Here is a 26302-nt window from a genome sequence, read left to right as displayed (position 1 = left end):
TGTGTATGTTTTGAGTGACGCACCTGGTTCTCTTGAATGAACAAATGAATGAACGGTTAAATCAATATTCATAGCCCTAAGCCAATATTTCTTTTTAAAAAATTCATAATGGTATAAAAATTGTCCCCCCCATCTTGCTTGGATAATTTGGAATCTGTGTTATTTTGTGTACATGAATTATGCAGAGTCTTGAATGGGAGAGTTGCTTACAGGTGACAGAAGATGGGGGCCTAATTAGGGACTCCTATGAGAACCTTATGAAAGGGAGACTTAGATTCTTTAACAAGCACTGTAATTAATTCCAAAGACAGCTTATGAAGTAATCAGTTGGTTTTTCCTCCATGAATTTCCTTTCAGAAAAAAATCAGCTCCTTAATGTCTTTAGAGCTCTGGGTGCTCATCGGCATTTGCTGCTCAGCAGCTGCCTCGATACAAACAACTCTGACTCCGCAGATTGCTGGCTGGTCCTGGGAGAGATGCTGCTATTTGTCAAGTGTGACATTAGGATGAAGTTTGAGGACAGGGGATTACAATCAGGTATCTTTACTCAAGACTTTCAAATGTGACTAAAATTAGAAAACAGAAGGCTTTTCATAGGATTTTACAGAGGGACTTCCGCACATTCATCAAGTAAAGTAACTTGAATTTTGATACTGTGGCCTTTGTTTCCACCTCATTTTGTTCCTGCCTCTGTTATAGCGTGTACTCTTGTTGTCTTCACACTATGAACAAGTCTTCATTCTTTCATTAAATCCAGTTCAGAGCAAGGATGTGTCTGTCACCTTATTCTTCTTTGTATTCCTAACACCTAGACGGTACCTGGAGTTGAGAATGTGTCCAATAGCCATTACATAAGCAAATAAGAAGAGGGTAAGAGGGATGTGAGCTTTGCTCTAGGATGGGGGGTAGTGGGGAGGTCGGAAGCAGGGCAGGAGGAGCCAGAGGAGTTGTAGGCCGTCCCAGGAAACGAAGGAGATGACATTCAGAGTAGCAAGCTTCAACCCAACAGGGCTCCTGGCCACTTACTTCCTGAGAAGGAAGCTTACCTTTACAGCAAGGCTTCCCAATCCCTAAGGTGCATATAAGTCACCTAGGAATCTTGTTAAAATGAAGCTTCTGACTCAGGAAGTCTGAGTCAGAACCCTAGAGTCTGATTTTCTAACAAGGCTCCCAAGGGTTCCAAATGCTGCTGGTTCAGTTTAGACACACCTCAAGTAACAAGGCAGCCTCAGGACCTGCGCTCTAAGTGTCTGTAACTCATGGGTTCAGTTGGGGTCCTGGGAAGAAGTAGAGAGCAAACGCAAACAGCTTAATTGAGGAGCCTTAACTAAGATGTGAGTAGCATTAGGGGACACCAGCAAGAGAAAATTAAGGACCTTAAGACTTGCAACTGAGAGGATGAGCCAGCACTAGCCCCAGACCAGAAGGTGCAAAGGGAGGGAGAGGTTACCAGAACCAAAGAACTCTGAAGCTGGAACAGGAACTGTAGGACAGGGTCATGAAAAGAGCTGTGTTCTTGGGTATCTTGGATAGAGGAGCAAAGGCACTTCTTAGGCAGGGAGAGGGAGAATAAATATACGTCTCCCTCCCTTCACAGGTTCCGACCCCCTCCCATGCCTCCCACTGGCCAGATGCAATTGGGACCTAGGGGACAAGGAGGCCTTGTTGATGAGCCCCCTAGAGCAACCCGGAGCACAGAAAAGAGAGTGGATTGGACAGCACAGGGAGCTAGCCAGCATAGGAACTTCAACCAATTTAGCAATTTACTATTTCCTGTGGTTAAAAGTAAATACTCTTAAAACACAAAGAGTCTGGACTTGTCTAAGGGAGCTACAGGAAAAAAGACTGCACCAGACTGTGTTGATTCATTAGGCAATCTTTAGGAGGAGAAGACTCTCAAGGGGCTTGTTAAGTAGGGGCAGCTTTAGAGATAAAAGAAAAACAAGCTGACTGCCTGAGGCAAGGGCAGAAAGGAAGTGCTGGGAAGCCATTAAAAGACCAGCCCAGGAAGTGAAGAATAGAGTGGCCCCAGGATCTCTTAGAGAAACAGGACCAGCAGGTTGGCGCTGGGGGCAGGCAAGCGGAGAGCCTTCGCTTTGCTCTCAGAGGCACTTTGCCTAAAAATTTCCAACTCCTTTTTAAAATTTAGATGCAATATCATTGGTTGAATTCCAAGATTTGGAGAAGAAAGCACACCCAAGGAAAGTTAGAAAGAGTAAGCATCATAAATGCTAGCTCCTAAAAAACTCCAACCGGAAGCCTGTTAGAGACATATGATTAAAATTATATGTGTATGTATATATACATGTATTCTCACACACAGAGAGACACACACACGGTTCCTCATTAGAGCTCTAATCAAGGCTCTTCGGAAAACACTAAAAAAATGGGAAGAGCAACATCCTCATATGTAGATTTTCAACATGCTAAAGACCAGCATCTTTCACAATAAAAGATAGTGTCACCTCTTCACCCCTGAGGGATGTGCCATGCTCCTGGTCAGTGCTAAGCAGAGCAGTCCTTCCCAGGTCTGCAGGGCAGCCAGAAATGGCTGGACTCCCAGCGAAGTGAGAACGCAGTCTGGACCTTGACTGATGAGTGAGATTTGGTTGCCTTTTGCCAGGATGATATGATATACTTTTTTTTTAATTTTTAATTTATTTATTATTTTTGGCTGCGTTGGGTCTTCATCGCTGTGCGCAGGCTTTCTCCAGTTGCAGCGAGCAGGGGCTACTCTTTGTTGAGGTGCACGGGCTTCTCACTGCAGTGGCTTCTCTAGTTGCGGAGCGCGGGCTCTAGGTGCGCAGGCTTCAGTAGTTGTGGCTTGCAGGCTCTAGAGCACAGGCTCAGTAGTTGTGGCGCACGGACTTAGTTGCTCCGCAGCATGTGGGATCCTCCCGGACCAGGGCTCAAACCTGTGTCCCCTGCATTGGCAGGCGGATTCTTAACCACTGCGCCACCAGGAAAGCCCGATGATATGATATACTGTTGACTGATGTGTTCCCTCTTCACCACCTCCGCCCCCTTCCCTAAACCCATATTCCAATAGATTTGGGGTGGGGAGCTAGTTCACCACTTGCCCCAGGGGGAACTGTCAGGAGGAAAAAGAAAAGAAAAGCCAGTAAACAAAGATTCCAAGTTCTTGGCTCTAGTTCAAATGAGAGACAAAAATAATTTTGAAAAGAGATATGAACTGGCAGGAGAAGTTTTTTGTTTGTTGTTGTTTTTTTGTTTTGTTTTGTTTTGTTTTTTTTATTTTTTAAACCACCCCCCTCCAAACTGGGAAGAAGGGAAAATTTAGAGAGGAAAAAGAGCATTATAAGCAATTAGAGGCTGTGCATTCAGTGTCCCATCCCCAGAATAAAGCCCCGATGTTATCAGGTGGGAGTTGGGGTCATCACAGTTTTCTCTCCAAATTTGGGGAGGCTCTGGGAGGACACCTGCTTCCTGCTTCCCTTCTTTAACCATTAAGGGAGGCAGCGGCAGAGACATCCCTTAGGACAAGGGCAAGAAGAATCGGGACAGAGGATCCTGGGGGGGCTAAGGCAGATGGGGTCAGGAGTTCCCTGCCTTGCCTATGGGTGCTGATTTTAGCTGACAGACAGAAAGAGGAGATTGATTGATTCTATGTCTAACAGACACTCCTGGCTTGAGGTAAGAGTCCTGATAGCAGGGGCTGCCTAGCAGGTAACCAGGTGGGAGCCACGCCTGTGCCCACGGATCCACGTCTGCATCCCAGGAGCACTGCCCCCAACTCCACTGGGGTCAGGGGGTCAGCTCTGGGCTCCAAGAAGTCAGGGGAGGGGAGGCTGAGTCCAGAACCCAAGTCCCTGACGGCCTCTATAGAGGCACTCCTTATAGCACCAGTAGGGAGGGGAACGAGGAGGATGGAGGGGAAAGATCCTGAATATTCCTGAATCTTAACTGGAAGCAACTTGCTCCAAAATTGGATGTGGCTGACTGGCTGTGGCTGTGACTAGATTAATTTTTCCTGCTATCTGTCAAAAATAGGGGATTAGAGTTAGAATACAAATTTTGTTGCCAAAATAAAGAAAATTATTATCTGTGACTGTGAAATTCATGTGCATCACAAGTGACTGATTTTTCTCAGCCTCACTGCTTAAATGTTATATGTGAATATTCAGTCAAGGTCAAATTCTATCCAGAAAAAGCCGCCCCATGGTCTCACTTGTGCCAACAGTGGAGAAGCAGATTCTTGTTGGCCATCTGGCCTTCACCTTAATCTCACCTGAACTCTGATTTAGAGCTGGGATGGTCTCATAGGTCCAGTCCATGCTCTATAAGTGGCAGCCCTGCCTGGAAGCACCTGCCTCTCCAGGTACCTGGTCCTGCCTGAGAGGTGACATGCACAGCCAAGTCCCGCTAACACACGTCTCGTGGCTGCCAGCTCCCCTGATCACAGGCAGGGTCCGACTCTTCTGCTTGCCTCTCCTTCCCAACGTCTTACTGCAGCCTCGTACTCCCCCTGCAGTTTCCCAAACTATCCCAGTTCCTAAGGATCTCTTTTACGTAAGCTAGGTGCTCTGGAGTTCCCTGACAGTGACATTTTGGGTTCTCTTCTATTTACTTTTGTAGTGGGATGGTTGCATTTCTGCCAGAGTGTTGTTAGAAAGACACACATTGGCCAGAATAATTGTGAAGCAATAAAGAAACGTCAGAAGCCTGCTCGAGTCTTGACAAATGGATTTTCATCATTAACTAAACATCTTTCCTGATAAGGAGGGTGATGGTTACAGTGCTATACGAGAGCAGGAAAACATTTCTCCTCTCCACAAGGACTGGCGAGCAACTGAATGTGACCTTTGCCCTGGAACCAGGGCAGACCTCAGTCATAAAATAGCTGTTTGGGGATCATGGCATACGTGTACCCTGGGAGTCATATGCTGAAACTTTGTGGAATTCTGATAAGAACAGCATGGAGAGCTCAGAATATAAACACAGTATTGATATTCAGTTTGTGAAAACCAACTCAGTGCAATGGTACAGATTCTTGCAATCTTGTTCTATCCAAGGAAATGTGATAAATGTCTTCGATTCCTGAAAATGTCTAGTTTGCCAGCACTGTTATTCATTTTCCATCATGCGAATTCCGCAACCCTGATCAGCAGCCCAAGGAGAACACTTCTGCTTACTTTGCAGAGCTTCGATGTCTATCTGAATACTGCGGTTTGGGGGAATTTCCCAGATAACACGATGTACGATCGTTTTTATATGCAGTACACAGTGCACCCTTCAATAATACCTGGATCCAAGCTAAATTTGATTTTTATAATGGCCTACTAAAAGGCTGGACCCTTATATCTGCATGATTCTCTGTCATGGACATTAAAGGAAAACGTCTACTGTAACACTCAGGCAAGCATTCTTTGAGGCCTGGACTGGAGAAGAAAGGAAACAAACATACCAGAGCTTCAGCGGATCGCCTCAGGTGTTCTGAGCCCTGCTTATGCTGCAGAGCTAGGCCAGCGCTCTGCTTACGGCTGTGAAGGGGTCATTCTGTAAGAGGAAGGGAGGGATACCCTGAAAAAGTATAGTCTTCCAAACCCATCAGAATGAACTGCTGCGACAGTCCCATGTCCCCTTATAGCAGAGAATCTGTCACTCACAGTCCCATCTAGCTAGAAGATGGATTACATTCAGGAAAGTCAGATAAAACGTTCCCAGATAGTACAACAGTCACAAACGTACTAAAACAGAATAAAAGATAGAAATTGACTCTAGTCGGTGTGCATTAATACTCACTAATTATATACAGCACTCTCCTGCCCAAAGTGGGTAAAATACCTGTCAAACATCCTCAACAATTCTATGAAAAATATTACAGGTACTATTATAATTGCTTCACAAAGGTTTAAGGAGAGCTTGCTGCGGGCCTGAGGACTCTTAGCTGGTAAGGGGAGGGTCTAAGATTCGGACACAAGCAGTAGGACCTCACAGCCAGAACGCTTTGCTCTGTGCCTTGGGTATTTTCCCACAGGCTACTTGCAGTGTTGTTACTTCTTGCGCAGTGGTCATTGCTAAATATCTGTCTATGAGTGGATGATATGACCAATTTTTAGAGAAGTTTCGCTCGTTACTGGAGGAGCACACCACATTAGAATCAAGCATTCTCACATTTTTAGGACCTGGAAGCTGCTAGTACAGTTTCCAGGACATTTCACAAGAAACCTGGAACTCATTAAGGGATCGTCAATCATTTCATGTGGATTCCATCACTGTACTAATTTATTTTAAAACTAGAACATGCAAACTTTATTTTTAAAAGTCCTAAAGAAAAGCTGGGACATCTAACAACCAATTTATGAGTGAGTTATACATATCTCCAGACTATACCAATCCTTAGTCAATTTACAGAGAGCAAACTATTTCCCAGGTTTAGAGTCAATTATCTGAGAGCGATACTAGTATGAATCAACGGCCAATGGCTTAGCCACTGTCTAAGGAAGGATGCTTGTAATCATGTTGATCGAGGCTTGGGAAATACCTACATCTAATCCGAGTCCTTAGTGCAGCCATCAGATTGGCACACTGCTGAGGATGGTCATACCTTCAATATTGCTGTCTTTCCTGGGTTGTGTCCTTCATCCTTTTTCAGTATCTCACTACTTGCAGCATCCCCAGCCCCTCCCTGTGACCTTATCCATTGCCATGGCTATACTTACAGGCTGAGGATTCACTCATCTTTGGCCTGATGGCTCTTGAGCTCTGACCTTTCAGGATGTCAAACTGTCTTTAGTACGTTCTCCTTCACCTGAAACTCACGTCCCAAACTCAGCCTCCTCCCAACTGTAATCACTCCTTTTCCCAACCTCAGGAATGGCATCGTTACACACCCTGCCATTTTTTATTCCCCTTCTTTGCCCTCCATATTGGACAGGTCCACAAATCCAGGCGGGTCTACTTCAGACACATCTCTCAACCCACCTTTTTTGATTTTGATGCATATCCAGTGTACAAACTTATATATCTAGGCTACTGCACCACCTAACTTGTCTCCCAATATCTTGTCTCCTCCCATTTTAATACCCTTTACATACACTTGCAAGAGTTAAGCTGCTAAAACAAAAATTACATAATGCCATTCTCTTGTTAAAAATCAGTTGACGAGGCTTCCCCAATTGTTGGCAGGATGTTCCAAAATCATTAGCTTTCATAAAAGTTTCTTTACAACCTGCCTTAGCTCACGTTTCAAACTCATCTCTGTCCCCGACTCCAATCAAATACACTAAAGTTTGGCCATAATGATCTAATCATGGGTTCCCTTGAATAGGCAGGCATCAATGGAGACAAGATAATACAGTGGTGGGCTTCCCTGGTGGTGCAGTGGTTAAGAATCCGCCTGCCAATGCAGGGGACACGGGTTCGAGCCCTGGTCTGGGAAGATCCCACATGCCGCAGAGCAGCTGGGCCTGTGAGCCACAATTACTGAGCCTGCACGTCTGGAGCCTGTGCTCCGCAACGGGAGAGGCCGCGATAGTGAGAGGCCCGCGCACCGCGATGAAGAGTGGCCCCCGCTTGCCGCAACTAGAGAAAGCCCTTGCACAGAAACGAAGACCCAACACAGCCAAAAATAAATAAATAAATAAATAAATAATTTAAAAAAAGTTTGAAAAAAAAAAGATAATACAGTGGTTAAGAAAGAGGGTTTTTCATTTGGACTGATGTGAACTGAATCACAGATTTACCTCTTACTCATGTAATAACCTATGCATCCATTCTGAGACCCAATTTTCCCTCACCTCAAAAAATGGGATAACATCATATGGTTATCATCAGAATTAATTAAGAAAATGTGCTGTTACAATCCTCCTCCTCATCCACATCTACTACTGAACGCACAACAAATTTTCAAAGAAGAAACACTTTGAAAAATATATTATTGTTAGTTGGTTGATGATGTACTCAAGGCTTGTATTCTTTAGTCTATAAAGAGTCTTGAAGTGATAGTTTGGGGAAAAAATTGAAACAGATTTGCAGCAATTAAGAACCATCCTGTTGAGACTCTTAGAATACTTTTCTACACCACTGACTTAGTAATTCACTGAGTATAGAATTTCCATAGAATATGCTGTATATTATTATTTTATTTACTATGTGTTGTATCTCCAAATAAACCTGAGCACAGAAAGTTCATCTTATAATTCTTAGCATCTCAACACTACCTAGCCCAAAACAAGATTCTTGGTAGTCCTTCAATAAATACCGAGGTCAGAGTGAGTTATCCGGTTAAAGATTGCTGCTCCCCACGATACCAAAAGTTATCAATAAATGCATGAGTTTCTGAGGTTGCTCGACCGTGATTTTTTTTTCCAAGGGAATAAAGGAAAAGAATGTTTTACAGTGTCTTTTGTCACACTATATAAAGCAAAATGCAAATTGGCATGAGCCCACGGCACACACATTACAATTAGGCTTTAAGTAATTAAGTATTTTAATTACTATGTTGATAAACAGTTCATAACATGGAAGCCATATTTCCCCAGGTTACCTGCACTACTTGATACCAGTAAACATGCACGGTGCTTATAAAAATGTTGGCTAATATTTGACTGCAAGTGGGAAAAAATCTGAGTCTGCCTCTAGTTGGAGACCATCTCACAATGACTCTTTGGGAAAATGTTGTTCCTTGACAATATTCTGTCTCCATAAATTCATAACTATTTCCTCTGACATCCATGTTTTGAAAATTTTTTAAAAATCATGTCCATAAGTTATTCTGAGCTTCTTCAGTAAAATTCGCATTCACTGAGTATCTATACAGATAGGTAACAATTATTAGCAGTTACTGTGGCCAGACACCATTCTAAGTGCTTTAAACTGTACTAACGTTTTCAGTCCTCATGATAGCCCTATAAGGTAGGTACTACTGCCTTCATTTTACAGATGTGACAACCAAGGTTTAGGGAGAAAAATTCACGTGCCTGTGATTATACCATTACTAACGCGTTCAGCCTGGACAGCACACAGACCGTCCATTCCCAGAGCCTCTGCTCTCCACCACCATGCCATACGCTTACAGAAAGTGCAATTCAATAAGAGCTATGAGTTTTAGACAACGTTTTGGGAACTCAAAGGAAGGAGAAATTACTTCCTATTAAAGTTCAGGAAAGACCTCAAGGAGAGGATGTGCAGGATTCTGACTGGCAGAGATGGTGGAGACGTCCATTCTAGGCCCTGAGTGAACAAAGTCACGCAGCCAGGGAGGTGCAGGGAACAGGGTGGGATGGACAAGGAGGCCAGTTTGGCTAATGGTGCAACAGAAAGCATAGCTGGAAAGACCCTTCAGATACCACAGAAAGACGCTTTGGGGCTTTAACCACTAGGCTATGAAAATCCTCTCAAGTTTTCCTCAACAAGGCAACATGAGTAGAGACATTCTTTGGGAAGATTTATTAGAATTCTTTAAAAGCTTAGAAATTTTTTTTCTCAGAAGATCATTTTCCTTACTTCTCTAATAGGCTATTTTGGATAAGAATCCAAAAATCAAGAAATTCTCCATTGGGAGGAGTGATGGACTGATGCTAACGAGATGAAACTTAACAGGAATGAGAATGAAGCTCTGAAACTTCAGCTGCACATGTTTAGGGTGATTGCTTCCTGGCACGAGTACAGTTCATGTGAAAAAGACAGAGATTCTGGCCAAATGCAAGGTCAGTACAAGCCAACAGCATTACATGGATGCCAAGAAAACTACGTAATTGGATCTTAAGTGGCATGGAGGTATAGAAGTATTATCATACAAAAAGGCGAGATGATTATCCTAAATGCAGCAGAACTGGAATTCTACTCTGGGCACCACATTGGAGAAGGATGTTGATGGCCAGGAATGAATTCAGAGCAGGATGGATGAAGAGAGACTGTCAAGAAGCTGCATCACATGTGGAAATGCTGGAAGCACTGGAGAAATTCAGAAGGCTCCAAGGACGCATGATCACTGTCTTCAGACATTCCAGGAACTGTCTGGGGAGAACAATCTGTGTAGACGCATGATACAAAAACAGAACCAATGGGAGGATGATATAACCAATGCATCAACTAATACCAAAGGCCAGCTCCATATGAGCGATGGGGGAGGAGGAATGTTCCTGAGGTAAAAGAAGCAATCAGTATCCAATTGAGGCCTACAGGGTAGCCAAAGAGACAAGATAATACTTTTAAAAAGAACACCTGCCTTGCTGAGTTTGGGAGTATAGAAATATTAAAGGAAAGATATTGATAGCCTAGTCTTTAGAAATTTGGAAATGTCCATGTGAGGGGAGCGGTGAGACAACAGTGCTTTAAGGAGAAGTGGGGTGAGGAATTTGAGCTGGACTTTGACAAATGAATCCCTTTACAAATCCAAAGGGCTCAAGTAACCACCAAAAAGCCAAATCTTCAGTAAACAGAATTGTAAACAGATTACTACTGAAAATGCTCAGTGAGTCCTCTTAGGGCTTGAGAACATACAGTAATTCTTTGTAATACATTCCTTCTTAAATGTTTGCAATTCGTAAGAAGTAATGTGATTCCTTTCCCGTCTTCTCTCACAACAGCGCCCCCTAAACACACACACACACACACACACACACAACACGCTCGCACACATACAAGCAACAAAATTTACATATTACTGGGGAAGAGGGATAGATACTATCTCTTCCTTCAAGAGAGTCAGTCAGAAAGGACGTAAAAATGGTCAGAGTAGAGAACCTGGGAGCCCCGGCAACGAGGAGAAGCGGCCTGCCTGCGTTGTTCAAAGTCCTGCAGCTACTTCCAGCAAAACCTCAGAGTTCTTCTACGACCTCCAGACTGAAAAACACAGACAGGTAACAAACTGTGCCGCTCACTCAGCACTGTGTGGGAGGGAGTGCCCAGGCCTCTCAGGCAAACAACGTTTGGTTCACACTCCCACCCTGCCACGTACCAGCTGTACAAACTTGGGGAAGACGCCTGGCCTCCTCGTGCCTCAGTTTCCGTATCTGTAAACTGGGGATAACCACCTCTGCATGGAGTCTTCGTGAAGATGAATGGAACGGTATTTGTAAAATGCCTGCACACACTCTAATTCCACTCCTACCATGATCACCGAAACCTACGGATTTGTAGCGGTAGATGTTTTGATAGTTCAGGCGCTTCCGATGCTTTGGGAATTACACTACTTCTTGAAAACGTTCGAGATGGGTTTGTCTCATGCTGATGTCTGATTTCTTCTATTTCACAGATTGGAAAGCAGTTTCGGAAGGGACTGTAACTTCTTATTGGTAAGGGATCTCCACAGACTTGCCTGATTCAAAAGGAGACTGTGCCTTAGGGTTTTTGTTTTGTCAGAAGGAGGAGGAGGAGGAAGAACGGAAGCAGAAGCAGCAGCAGCAGAAACCAGAGACGGATCAAGTGATACATCCTGTAACATTTTAACTGAACTACACTAAACATTCATACCTACTGAATAATTTGAGGTTGTCAAAAGAATGAAAGACCATTGATGTATACTATGCTATTAAATAAAAAGAATCTTTTGAAGTACATGTAGGCTCTGCTGGCCTCCATGATAATTATATTGCTATAATACAAAGCACTCTGTCTGGACTATTCGAACTGCTCCTGTGGATGCCCGACACCAGCGCTGAAGGTGCCTGGTCAACCACCAGGCTCCCCAAACTGCCTCAGCAGGCGGCACTGACATGTGGTTCCTGTCTCCTTATCTCCAGGACTCCTTTGAAGTTTATGGAAGCACTGTTTGGAATTAGCACTGCAACTCATGGAACAGGAAGAAAAACAGGGTGAAAACATCTATATTATCACCTACTTATTCCAGAAGTTTCAGATAGTCAAATACCACTTCAGTACACAAATAACCAAAATACTGTGCCTTCTGTCTTTTGAAGCAAAATAATGGACGTTTCACGTCCCAACTAGTGATTTTTGTGAAGTACCAAGCTGGATTCTTGCAAAGTCTAAAACAGAGATCTGCATTTTTAGCAGGAGATATCCTTTACATATCTGGCCCCAATTTTACTACGTATTTTCATAAGAGAAAGAAAAAGGTTAAGTCTTCATGTTCATTTGCTTAACTACATCTAACAAACAGAAAGTGAGTAACACAGACCTTCATAGCTAACAGAGACAAGACCTGTTTACTCTGCTCACTTACAAACCCTGAGTTTGTTTGGGACCTGAGCTCTGTAAGCCTATCATTTATTCATCACTCAAGTTGCCTAGCAATGAATGTCCATCTCATCAGCGCTCACATTGTCCAAATACTCCTCTCAATAGTTTTTTCCCCTTAAATAATCCACAGGCTTCTCTATCACTATGAAACAATTCCCTTTTTCTCAAAGCCTCCTTCCTTCTGTTTAGACAAGCACTCGGGGGCAATTGTTGGTGCAATCTTCTCTCTGTCAGTGGTCTTACTGCCAGGTCGCAGACGCCTTCAGAGAGAGCTGAAAGGCTTTTGCACTCTGTCTCCCAAGACGGCAGTAAATTGCTTCCCCCCTGTCTTTCATGTAACAATACTGCACATCTTGACTAAGCTGCCTTCAATCTCTGCTTTTGGAAAATTTCCAGGCAGGGTCTGTGTTTACGTCAGCAAGACTGATTCAAAACACCATCTCTGGGGTTTTAAACAGGCTTTGAAACACAGTCCTGCACTCAACTGGGGTCAGTAGGAGGCCTTCCAGTAAATCTGTTATTTCACTTTATCATTCTACTTATTGCAGAGGGGCACTGATTTCCTTTTAGCTCATCTTATAAGCTATTTTGTTATTTTTCATAAAATTTCTGCCAAAACCTTGGCTATTAGAGCCTTGCATTATTATGCCCACTGTCTTCAGAATTCCTTATCTGCAGAGATTCTGCTTGTTTGGGTAAGCTAAGTGTTGTTGTTCTGTTTTCCATCTGGTTTTTTTTTTTTAACTTTAGGATCATAAAAATAAAGTCCTTCAGAGTCATATCTTGTTAAATTTGCCTTTGATTAGCACAGCTGCTCTTAGATTAATCCCTGGGCTTAGAGTTTAACAAGGGCCTTACAAAACTTGTAAAAGATGGGACATGTACAGAGGGGGCAGGGCAGGGGGTTTGTGATTATATGCAGAACTACAGGGGCTATCACAATGAAACTGTAGAATGTGAAACTGAAAACAATTTCTAAATATGCAAATTCCTTATTACTTGCAAGATTTAAAGTTAAAGGCTTCTTATTTAGCAGTTAAGTGTGAAATTATTTTCACAAACAAACGAGTACATCAAGCTATTGCCACAATCCTAGACATCATGCCAGACATTTATCCCCTATCATGAACCTTGGTTTTGCTTACCACCCCCTGAAATCTGTGATAAAACTAAAAAAAAAAAAAAAAAAATTTCCCCACACTATACCCAAAAAAATAATATTGCATTTGGGTAGGCTTTCTTACCACACTCTAATCTAAAAAGAAGGCTCATTGAGGCCAAAGTAGACTTTACCTTTGATTACAAAATACACTAGTAAAACAATTTAAAAACAACAAAGAAACTGTAAACACACTTGCAAAATATAAAAATGATGCTACTTAACTAAAAAAAAAAACCAGAACACAGTAAAGCAAATGATTCTAATCCAATTTAAAGGAAATGAATTTCAAATAAGCAACAAAACCATCCTTCCTGATACTTGCACTTCCCTCTAAAAGACAACACAAAGGACAAGAAAAGGAATAAAAAGACCAGCAAGGACCCTTAACAAAGTGGCTGTATGGATAACAGTGCTCTAACAATTAAACATGAAACAAGGTGAACAGATATTATGGAAGTCTTTCTCGGAAGAGCATGCACTTGTGTTTCCTGAAGTAGACCCTCTGCTTGCGATTAATCAGAGGAATTTTTGGCTTCGAGTGTACACTCTATAACTCAGGCACCAATGTCTCGAAGAAGGTGCATAAGAGAGGAGCAGGCAGAGGCCAGTAAAAGATCAGAAGAAATGGACGGAGGCAGATCACACAAATCCCAGGGCCAAATGAGGGCAGGCACATGTTGAGAAAGCCTTCCTCACCCACATGTCTTCTCTTGGACCAGGGCAAGGAACACAGCCATTTCTGGTTGGTGCCCTTTGTCCCAGCACTGAAAACAAGAGGAAAGGCTGGTAGCCCCACCAAAGAAATATTTTAATTCCATTAAAGAGTGGACGAGCTTGCTTGAGTAATGGCGTCTACCTCAGTGGATGTTTCTAAAATTAGATAATCATCTGGAAAGATTAGATGAGATAGTTGAAAGGCTCCTGCACAAAAACAGGAACTGGAATCAAAAGATCTCCAAGCCATTCCTTTTTATGCATCTATTAAGATCCCATTTTAACTAGTCTTCCCAAATTAGTAACAAGGCTTATCTACTTGCCTTCTATATTTGAGCTTTAGAAACTTATATTCACACCACAACAAAACTTTTGAAAGGTTAAAAAGTAACAGTTTACTGTCACTTAACATTATGTACCAATAACCTACTAATAAAACTGTGAGCCCCACACATGCATTCACCTAAAAATGGATTTAAAACAAACAAAAAAAGCTATAGCAACGCTTTGCTTTCTCCTTTCCTCTTTTAAGTAAAAGAAAGAACCAGTCTGCAGAAAGAAGTCTGTGGCCCAAATTATTGATTTAGGAAACTTACCTTTCAGCAGGTTGAAAGTCTCATGGATGATATTCTTAAGGGAGAAGCACAAGACCTCTCTGTGGCCCGGTGTCCTCATGGCCCAGAGGCGGGGATGCCACCCTCCAGCCCACTTGCACCCTCACACCTGCAGAGCTCGGCCTCCACCTCGGAGCAGGACCTCGCCAGCTGCCTCCAGCCCTGCAGGGCCAGAGAAACAAAGGGCAGGGGAGCTTCTCATCTGAGTGGAGAACAATTCCCACCGCATGGCAGCTGTTTAAAGAGGTGGTGTCTGCAGGACGAAGGCTGCCTCAGAGCCTTCCTGTTTGTGTCCCAGCTCAAATTTTCATCCATTTCCTAAGGAAGACTGCAAAGAGTAATCAGCCCTGAGAAGGCTGAGGTTTATGAAAACCCATGCGGGGTGCAAGGGCAATTTTTAGAAACACTTTTACCCTTTCCTTCTTTTCTCCACCAAGTAGGTAAGAGGCTTTATTAAAAGTACTTTTAAAGTCAAAAGCAAAAGCTGTATATGTTGTGATCTGGTAAAAGTTTTTCTACTCCTGAAAGATTTTTCACCTGAAATGTAGAAAGGAAAAATTTGTGGCTGATTAATCCAATACGTATCAAGTAATTAATAATGCAGAGGAAAACCATGCAACTTTTGGTCAGAAAGCAAGGGTTTGAGTCGAAAAAACCTTTACCATTTACTAGCTTTAAATAAAGAAATGCACTCAATCCCTCTGGGCCTCAGTTTCTTTGTCCAAATAAATGGGACTAATAACGTGTGCTTTACATGTCTATTTGTGAGAACTGCATAAGATGACTAGAAGAGACCCCATACTTTGCCCTAAAAGGTCAGAGCACGCTGTCATTACATCACAGTATCCAATTTCCCTGTGGCCGTTACATAATATGAGACATTAGTAGCTGGCAAACAAACAGCTAATAAATCTCCTCACTTCTCTCCAAAATTATACTATATATGTATTTGTTTGTTTGTGTATTAGCTGACTTCCCCACTGGCACGCAGGTTGCCAGAGGGCCCAAAACCTCATTGGTAATGCTGATTTAACAATATCCCCAGTACCAAGAATAAGTCTTCACATTTATTAACATGCAATAAATATTTGTTAAGTAAATAAATAGATAAATGCATAATTTGAGGCAAAATCAAGCACAATGCTCTACAAACAGTAAGCCTGTAACAAATACTTATTAGTGAATGTACCACCACTTTTTTTTTAATAGAAAAACATCCCAGTGAAAATGCAATGTGATAGAATTTTAAGACACGTTGGAACTCTGAAAAACATTTGAGATAAATATGACTGTATGTTTTGTTAGATCACCTTGTTCAAATATATTATTAAGATGGTTAATGTACAAACTTCTTACCTCATGGATATTAGGTACAATATCCAATATGAATTAATTCGCTGAAAAAGTTTACCTTACTTTGTACCTAAAATCCTTCCTCAGGCCTGTTTTTGTTCAAAGTGGAAACTCTCTTTTCGCTGTTGCCCTTTAAGTCCTAGCTTGGTGGCAATGGGATTGATAAGGGTTCATTTATTTTTTTTAAGAGCATTACCCAGCCAAGAAGGATAAAGATGTGTGGTCCCTCGTGGCTCTTATGATCCAACTACCAATGTTTAATATAACATAACAACATGCCGGGAGACAGGAGAGTCTCGGGGATCTGAAAAAACAGATTTAGTTTTGAGCCTTCACATCATTGCCTGAATCCAGTTCAGGCCAGTTCAGGCCACTAGAGACTAAAAATCAATTCTCTGACAGCTGCTCATTAATCTATTATGTGTAAAGAAGAAAGCGACTATAGTGGATATTTGTTCACTTTATAAAATTACAAAGAGAGGAAAGATCCTGAATCTTAAAAGACCATGTGAAACATAATTCCCTCTTCTAAGGATTTCTCTTGCTTTGCTTGAGAAATAGGACCCTCCTTCCCCGTCTCTTCTCCTTTCCTCTCTGCCCTCTCTCGGCTCCTGCTTTATAGATAGGACAAGAGCTATCCCACTATATACAGATCTTTTCACAAGCGTTAAAAGTGCCAAATAAAGATTTTAAGTTGCTCGCTCTGAATGAAGTCATTTTAGTTCCAAAATATGAGGAAGCATCTCATAAACAATGAACCTGAAAGTTCTACAGCTTTTGGCCAACGAAAAAGCATCTCTGAAGAACAGAGAGTGATGATCAAATAAAATCAGAATTTATTACCTTTAACAAGTATCTATCCTGTTTTTCTAAGTTCAGAATTTCAGACACTGACGACATTGTTCGCTACATCCCTCCTCCTCCTCCTCTCACACAGCTCCCCCAGTGCTAGAGGCATTTTTAATTGAGCAATTTAAGATTTTAAAGAAGGTTCGATTTTTGATAGCTTCCAGCAGCAAGCCTTTCTCACCGTGCGGGTAGCCTCCAGCCTGACAAATACCAGTCTGCCTGGGGCTTGTGAGTTCAACCACGAGGGTTATCAGATGCGCTTAAATGCCTCCGGGAACAGGTACAGCTGACACTGGGGGAGGGGCTGAATTGTGGAAACCACCATCCAGTAGTCAAGCTGCTTCTTCATCCAATAAAGAAAGAACTTCTTTAAGAAGAGCTCTTCAAGAAGCTCTGACATCCTCCCCTGGGGCTGCTGGCGTACCCCACTAGCTATTTGCTATAAAGTAGTTTTATTGCCCTAGTAACTAACAGACTTAGTCAAGATATCACTGTGTATTTGGTTAACAAATAAAAAGATAAGTTCAAATTACTGATTACAGGGTCTTATTATATTATTTCTATCATTATTTGAGATCACATATCTTATTTTAATAAACATTTATCTAATGCTACAGAAAACATAAAAATCAATCTTGTAAGGGACAATAATTTATAGGCATGAGTAAAAGGAGCAAATATCATAGAACACATTATCCCAAAGTCTATCATTACGAGGTACGTACACCGGACAACAGAACAATAATGAATACTTCCTTTTTGCCACCTGTTGTTTTATAGGACAGCAGATTTCCTGTCAGCTGACTCAAATAAGTAAAACAAAGTCACATTGAAAGATTAATCTTATTGATAAGGATGTATTTTGATGGCAAGCTAGTTCTAAGAGGTTAGGGCTATTTCTTTTCCAAAATGAGAAACAAAGAAGATAATATCTTTTCCTCCTTTCCTCCCTCTCAACTGGATGTGGGCAAGCGCTCTGCTAAACGCTTTAAGAACATACGATGTGTAAGCACAGGGTTCCTATCCTCAATCAATTCATGAACTGGTAAGACAGGTACAGAAATATCTAGTACAAGGTAGTGTGTAGTAAAAGAGAAAGGAAAACCTCAGATCAAGAGTGCAGGGCACGGGGACTTCCCTGGTGGCGCAGTGGTTAAGAATCCATCTGCCAATGCAGGGGACACCGGTTCAAGCCCTGGTCCGGGAAGATCCCACATGCCGCGGAGCAACTAAGCACTTGCACCACAACTACTGAGCTTGCCCTCTAGAGCTCGAGAGCCACAAGTACTGAGGCTGCAAGCCACAACTACTGAAGCCTGCGCCTAGAGGCTGTGCTCCGCAACAAGAGAAGTCACAGCAATGAGAAGCCCGTGCACCGCAACGAAGAGCAGCCCCCACTCACCGCAACTACAGAAAGCACATATGCAGCAACGAAGACCCAATGCAGCCAAAAATAAATAAATTAAAATAAAAAAAAAGAAAAGAGTGCAGGGCATGAAGTGAGGACACAAGTTCAATGGATTTGCCACTTCCAAGCTGTTTGATCTTCGAGAAACTTGTTAATCCCTCTAAGCCCTGCTTTTCTCATGGATAAGATAGAGATCATACTAGTATCTGCCTCCTAGGGTCTTGATGAAAATTAAATGAATTTATGAATGCCCTTAACAGAATGACTGGATTTTGGAAGTCATCAATAAATAGCACTGATGCAGAAGAAAAAAAATTAAAAGAAATACTTAAATTGCCCTGGACAAAGGAGAAAGAAAATTCCATCCATAAATAAAATAAAAGACAGAGGATTCTGCAGCTGAGAAACTGCTCCAGGAATAGGTTGAATGTACAGGCTGTCCTTGACTTATATCCCTTCAGTGTGAAAGATGACTGAGGAAAAGTACCTGGAAAGAAAAGGGGCCTCAGCCCTCTTATCTCCCAGATGCCATGCCCCCCTCTTTTCTGGAATGCCCACCCATGGTCCTGTGTGCAGTCTCAGCCTGTGCCATCCAGGGCACAGTAAATGGCCTTGGAGCCTCTTCTCTCTCCCCCCAGAATTGCTTCTCTCTCAACAACAGAGATAGTTTCAAAGACTACCTTAATGTCTAGGAGAAAACATCTAGAATATTCATAAAAACAGAAACTTCTGTTTCTGGCCATGATGCATTAACTGGGACTGGATCAGCCTTCGTGCCTAAACAACTGGAAACTGGATAAAATACAGGGAAAACTATTTACAGATACTAGACAAAAGGAAGCCCAAGATGTGATCCCTGAGAGAAGGGGAACAACTTAGGTGAGTCTGATGGTTAACCCAGCTTGCAGAGCAGCGAGAGGAAACCCAAGAACCTGGGTCTCACTGAGTAAAGGGGACACAGAACAGAGTTCACAGAGGCAAAGGCAGATAGAATTTTATAGAAAAAGTACCAGACAGGAAGGATCTATACTGACAAAGAGCTCAAGAAATCCACACGGGGTATCCTTGAGTTTGTTGCTGAATATTAAGTTGCACATGGGCCGGGTCAACTTCATAACACTGGGCAAAAACAAATGAGGATCTACAAGATAAAAGATCCCCAGATCTGGCAAAGGGCTGGGAGCCACTTGAGTTTTTACCAGCCAGAATAGAAAGTCTTTGGTGAGCACCTGGGGCTTTAGGTCACAACCCCAGAAGATTCTTTAAAATATTTGTTTAGTAGTATGGTTAAATGAAGCCTAGAGTAAAGGTTACTACAGACCTGCCCTAACAAACCTTTTAAGAGAAAGACAACAAAGCTGGGCACTGAATCAAAATAATACAAAAACAAAACCAAAAAACTAAAAACAAAACACCACCACCCCCCACCAAATCTAGCATTCAGTAAAAAATTTACTGCACATGCAAAGAAGAAGGAAAATGGGACATAGACTTGGAAATGACAGAGCTGAGGAATTAGCACACAAGTACAATTATAAATATGCTCAATATACTTAAGGATTTAAAAGAAAGATATGAGAAGATAAAAGGAAGATTAAAAGACAATGAGATGTTACGGAAGTGAAAGAAATATTTGAAATAAACAATATACCGGATGGGATTATCAGGACATTAATGAACTGCAGAAGAAACCAGTAAATTCAAAGACAAAACAATGTAGAAAATACCTAAATGTAAATAGAAAGAGGAAAAAAAGCCTGAAAAAATGAACAAAGCCTCAGTGACTTGTGAGACAACAAAGTGGTCTAACACATGTGTTATCACAGTCCTGGGATGCAGGTGGGAATAAAAATGATAAAAACAAATGATGGCTAAAATTTTTCCAAATTTGATGAAAACTATAGACCAGAAATCCATGAAACTGAATGAACCTCAACAAAGATATACAAAGAAAACCAGAACCAAGCATATCATGAGGCAATTGCTGAAAACCAGAGATAAAGAGAAAATATCAAAGGCAGCAGAGTGGGAAAAAAAGACATTATGTACAAAAGATCAATAAGAAGAATAACTACAAACTTCTCATTAGAAACCACACAAGCAAAAGTCAGTAGAATGGGGCTTCCCTGGTGGCGCAGTGGTTGAGAATCTGCCTGCCAATGCAGGGGACACGGGTTCGAGCCCTGGTCTGGGAACATCCCATATGCCGCGGAGCAACTGGGCCCGTGAGCCACAATTACTGAGCCTGCGCGTCTGGAGCCTGTGCTCCGCAACAAGAGAGGCCGCGATAATGAGAGGCCCGCGCACCGCGATGAAGAGTGGCACCCGCTTGCCGCAACTAGAGAAAGCCCTCGCACAGAAACGAAGACCCAACACAGCCATAAAAATAAATAAATAAATAAACCCAAAGTTTAAAAAAAATTAAAAAAAAAAATAAAAAAATAAAAAAAAAAAATAAAAAAATTCTTAAAAAAAAAAAAAAAAAAAAAAAAAAAAAAAAAAATCAGTAGAATGACATCTTTAAAGACCTGACCGGGGAAAAAAAAAAGAAAGGTCAACCTAGAATTCTATATCCAGTGAAAATATCCTTCAAAAAATGAAGACTAAATAAATACTACATTACACAAACAAAAGCACAGAGAATTCATGGCCAACAGATTTGCACTACAAGAAATGTTTGAGCAAGTTTTTCAAGAAGAAAGAAAACACCAGATGGAAACTTGGACTTACACAAAAGAATTAAAAGTGTGGGAATTTGTAAATATGTGGGTACATACAAAATAGACTATTTCCTTATTTTTTTATTTCTTTAAAATGAAATTGACCATTTAAAACAAAATAATGTATTGTTAGGTTTTTGACATATGTAATAAATATAAGGTATGACAACAATATCACAAAGGAAAGGAAGGAGAAAATGAAAGCATAAAGTCATGAAGCTCTTACATGACACATGAAGCAATACAATATTATTTGAAGGTGGGATATGATAAGATAGAGTGGTGTATTGTAAACTCTAGAGGAACGACTAAAAATAATGAGCAAAGAACTATAAGAAAGAGAGGAGATAAAATGGAATACTAAAAAAAATACTTAAGTCACCCCAAAAAAGGCAAGAAAAAAAGAGAGAAAAGGGAAGGAGAACAGATGAGACAACTGATGGGAACATACTGTACAGCACAGGGAACTCTACCTAATGCATGGTGGTAAACTAAATGGGAGGGAAGTCCAAAAGGGAGGGGTTATCTGTATGTGTATGGCTGACCCATTTTGTTGTGCAATAGAGGCTAACACAACATTGTAAAACAACCATAATCCAATAAAAATTAATTTAAAAAAATAGAAAACATACCGCAAGACAGTAGACTAAGCACAGCCATACATGCTGTCTACAAGAAACACACTTTAATTATAAAGACACAGAGTAAAAGAAACACACCTAAATTATAAAGACACAGAGTAAAAGCAAAAAGATGGACTAAGATATGCCATGCAAACAATAATTAAAAGAAAGTTTGGATGGCCATGTTAATTCAGACAAAGTAGACTTCTGTGTCAGTTTGGGTCCTGGGAAAGAAGATGTCAAGACTGAATCAGAAGTTCAAGAGATTTATTGGGGGAAACACTTGTGAAAGATAAAGGTTAGAGGGAACAGGATTGAGCAGGGTAAGGCCTTCAGACATGAATGCGGATCTGACACCTGTGAAAGGAGAGAAAGAGAAAGAAGGTTTGGGTCAGAGGAGCCTGAGACTGCAGGCTCTGTGAAAGTCTTAGCCAGGCCGATGGGGAGTCCCCAGCTGAGACTGCCCATCGGAAGAGCTGGCTTTGGGCAGAAATAGTTGGGGTCAGTCATGAGCTGGCAGCACCATGGGGAGAAGGTAACCACAGTGGGGATATGTGGCAGATCCCCAAACTGTGGCAGCTGAGGCTGTGCGCTAAGTGTACAACTTTGGGGAAAGGAGGTCTGAAGAGCACAGCTCGATGGCTTCCACAACTTTAGAACCAGGGGTATGACCAAGGACAAGGAGGGATATTTCTTAATGATAAGAAGCTAAATTCATAAAGAGACCCTAACAATCCTAAATGCACATGAACTGAAACACAAGGCTTCAAAATATTTGAAGTAAAAACTCTTAGAACTGAAAGGATAAACAGACAAAGCCCAGTTACAGTTGAATATTTCAACACTCCTCTCTCAGCAATACATAGAATAAGTGGACAGAAAATCAAGAAAAATATGGAAAACTTAAACAATAGCATCAACCAAATTAACTTAATGGATATTTTTAGAATACTCCCAACCAAAAGAGCAGAATATATATTCTGTTTAAGTTCACAGGGAATATCACCGAGATAAATCATATGCCAGGTCATAAAACAAATCTTGATAAATTTTAAAGGATTTAACTCATACAAAGTATGTTCTTTGACCACAAAGGAATTCATTTAGAAATCAGAAAAGAAAGATATCTAGAAAATCCCTAAATATTGAAAGTTAAAGGACACACTTTTAAAAAACCCACAGATCAAAGAAGAAATCCCAAGGGAAAGTAGAAAATATTTTTAACTGAATAATAAGAAAACTACAACATATCAGTATTTGTAGGATACTGCTGAAGCAATCCTTAGAGGGAATTTTATAGCATTAAATGCTTATTGAAATAGAATAGAGGTCTATAATCAATGATCTAAGCTTCTACCTTAGGAAACTAGTAAAAGAAGAACAAATTAAGGCCGAAATAAATCAAAGGAAAGAAATAATTAAGGTAAGAGCAAACAAAAATCAATGAAAGAAAGAGTAAACAGGTGAATAGAGAAAAATTATTTAAAAGCTAGGTTTTGGAAAAGATGAATAAAATTGATAAATTTGTAGCTATTTTATCAAGAAAAGAGAAGAGAAAAATTACCAGTATCAGGAAGGACAAAGAGGATTGTCCCTAAAAATCCTAAAGATAGCTAATGGATAATAATGGCATAAAATAAACAACTATACTCCAAGAAATTAAACAACTTACATGCAATGGACAACCTCCTTGAAAGATATAAACTACTAAAACTGACAGCAGAAGAAATGGAACCTACCTATATTTATTTTGAATATTGACTGATGATTTTATACTTTCCATGTAGCAGTAATTTATTCATGGACAAAAGAAAACCAGCCTCACCAGTGTGATAACTTTAGCTTCAAAAGTCCTTATGCCAATAAAAATTAAAAACCTGAAAGATACCTCATAGTAACAGATAAAGCAGGAAGGAAATGAAGGGTGAATGAATATAACCAAAGTAATAGTGAAATGGAGCAGGACGCTATGGTCCTTCCCCCCCACCATGTCTTCCACCTGCCTTTTGTCTGTGGAAAAACTTCAGCCAAAAAATAGGTTTAATCAGAGAAGTGAGAAAATGCAGAAACAAAGGAAAACAGTCCAACAAGACTAAATAATAATAGTTTAGTCATTAAGCACAGTCAAGGACCTTCAGTTCCTTCTCAAGGGCTATAGATAGATATATTCTGAGTCACCTCCTGTGAGCTGTCTTATAGATACTGAAACCTCCACCATGTGGAAGAAGTTAACTACATGATGACCAGACTGTAGCCGTGACATAAGCTGCCACAATTCTGAGAACTGGCCTCAAGGAAGTGGGAACAAACCAACCCTGGAACTGAAGACTAACTGTACTTGAAACAATCAAGACCACGCTGGTCAGACCACCCATGACCAATTTCAAGATGACGGTCAGAGCTGACTGTGCTGTTTCTGCATGTAGCCCCCTCCCTCTGTCTATAAAAGCTCTTGCCCACTGGTTGACAGTGGGGAGGGAGGGGGAGTCGCCTCCCCCCCCCCATTGCCGGCATCCAAACTAAAGCAAACTTTCCTTTCCACCAAGCTTGCCTCTTTACTGGCTTTTGAGTGGCAAGCAGCTGGACCCCACTTTCGGTTACAACAGTACTTGCATAATTAGGGCAAAATTATTATTAGCTAATACCCTTAATTACAAGTAGGTTTTAATACGAGTCTGGATCTCAACCCATCTCTTTTTTGGAATTAAAAAGTCTAGAAGTGAAACTATAGCTTCCTTGACAACACAAACGGTCCCAAAATGATTCCTAGGAACAAAAGAAGCAAGATGATTGTCAGGAGGAAGTGTGCTTTGAATCCAGGATAGCAAATAGTTCTTGTTTTACAATAAGCTGTGAGCAGCCAGCTTTGACTATTAGCAGTTATGTGCCAATGATTATTAACTCAACTGCATAGTGAGGGCATTAAGTCACAGGAAGACTGTTGCTTTTACGCTGTACTTCTACTAAAACTTGATTTTATTGCCCATTTTCAACAGCTCTTGGGCTTGGGTTGTAAACAACAGCCTTTTGGTAATTCTTCTGCAAAGGATGCAGCCGGTGAGTAAAATTTAATCATATATGTATCCAACAAGGAAGAAAAAATAACAAAAAACAAAATAACACAATTCTCCATTTACAAGTCAATCAAGTTATGTGCCTTACCTAAGAAGTTATGTCTTTAATTCTAATCATTAGTGATCATTAGTAAATGAAACAATTTTTATTTTTCTCAAGTGTTTATGTTTCTCATATTAAGAAGCCAAACAATAGTCTAGACTTTCATAGGGAGACGTGTACAATCAAGATGTCATGCCAGGCTTAATATAATGATAATAATAAAACACTTTAGGCGTTTACTAGGTTCTGGTTAGTATCTTAAGTGCTTTACATATACTAACCAATCTCATCCTCCATACCACCCAATGAGATTGTACTATTACTCCCATCATTTTACAGATCAAGAAATGAAGGCACAGAAAGGTTAAGTAATTTGCCCGGGATTCCACAGGTTGGCTTCTGATGCTGTATGGGGCACAGAGAGGTTAAGGAATTTGCCCAGGACTGCACAGCTAGGCTCTGATGCTGTAAAAACTGAAGAGTAATTCCCCAGTGCACCAGTTACCACCTCTGCTTTCACATTGCAGGAATTAACATTTTTACAAGTTTTTTACTTCTGGGAATGACAATTTTTGTCTCTATGGTTTTAATAAGCTGAATCAGGAAAAATACAGTGTGAGGAAACATTAATTTGGTTCTGTGAGCTTCCCAGCAGCATGTCACCTTGCTGGGATGAAGAACCTTTTCAATAATCCAGTAGCACACTCCAAGACTACAAGTGCATTTGCAAACAGCATAGTAACAGCCTGTGAGAAGGTGTTATGTTGAAAGGTAAGCAAGGTAGAGCGGAGACCAGCACAGCTGACCCAGAGGAAAAAGAAATCAATCCAGTCCTAAAAGCAAAACTTAACGAACTTCCACATCTTGGAATGAGAAAAGGATGTGACATTTATTTACAGAACCTTGTCTTGGAAACCCGTTCTGCAAGACAAGAAAAATCATACTTGCTCAAGTATCCTCTTTGCGCAGAAGACCTGCAAGGAAAATGCAATCACTGGGTGATGTTTACATGACTTGTGGAAAGGGAAAGGGGAAAAACTAAACATTTACTGAGTCCCCAGGTTGGGCCAAAAACTGTGTTATGTTGTTTCCACTTCATCTGATTAAATCTTGACAATGTACCTATAAGGTATTATTCCCATTTCTAAGGTTTAGAAAAACTGAGGACAAAAGAGGTTATGTAAAGTGCCTGAGTAAATATGCGGGGAGGTCAGAAGTCCGCCTCTGATCCGTCAGATTCTGAAGCTCGCACCACACCCACACCACACACTGACCCCTGTGTCTGCCCACCCCAGAGGGGCATCTTTGTAATAGGTGGTCTACTTCTTCTGGGGGGCTAGACTGTATCATGTCAAAGGTTGAGCTCTAGGATAAGACTCCTGGGTCTGAAGCCCAGTTACGCTGATGACTAACCATTGACAAGTTACCTGACCTTGCTGTGCCTCAATTTTCCAGCCACGGGTGACAGTACCTATATCATAGTGATGCTGTGATTATTAAAGGACTTAATATATATAAGCCCTCCTGTATATTTCCCCATAGCATTTATCACAATACACTATATACTAACTAAA

At 41.1% G+C, this 26302-nt stretch overlaps 1 protein-coding gene across 5 annotated transcripts in view; it reads right to left on the bottom strand.

Moving 5' to 3' along the window:
* ARHGAP28 (Rho GTPase activating protein 28) overlaps positions 1 to 26302 on the bottom strand; it is a 152598-nt gene that overhangs the window by 95093 nt on the left and 31203 nt on the right. The window contains exon 2 of one of the 5 annotated variants that reach the window (XM_061169948.1): positions 5426 to 5517. The exons of the other annotated variants lie outside the window; for them this stretch is intronic. The gene's annotated coding sequence lies outside the window, so the exon portion shown is untranslated. The remainder of the gene's footprint in view (positions 1 to 5425; positions 5518 to 26302) is intronic. 5 annotated transcript variants of the gene reach the window in all.

Source organism: Eubalaena glacialis, chromosome 15 (genome assembly GCF_028564815.1).
Source record: "Eubalaena glacialis isolate mEubGla1 chromosome 15, mEubGla1.1.hap2.+ XY, whole genome shotgun sequence".
NCBI classification, from domain to species: Eukaryota; Metazoa; Chordata; class Mammalia; order Artiodactyla; family Balaenidae; genus Eubalaena; species Eubalaena glacialis.
Note: the sequence above shows the minus strand (reverse complement) of the source record. Positions and strands in the feature narration are given on the sequence as shown.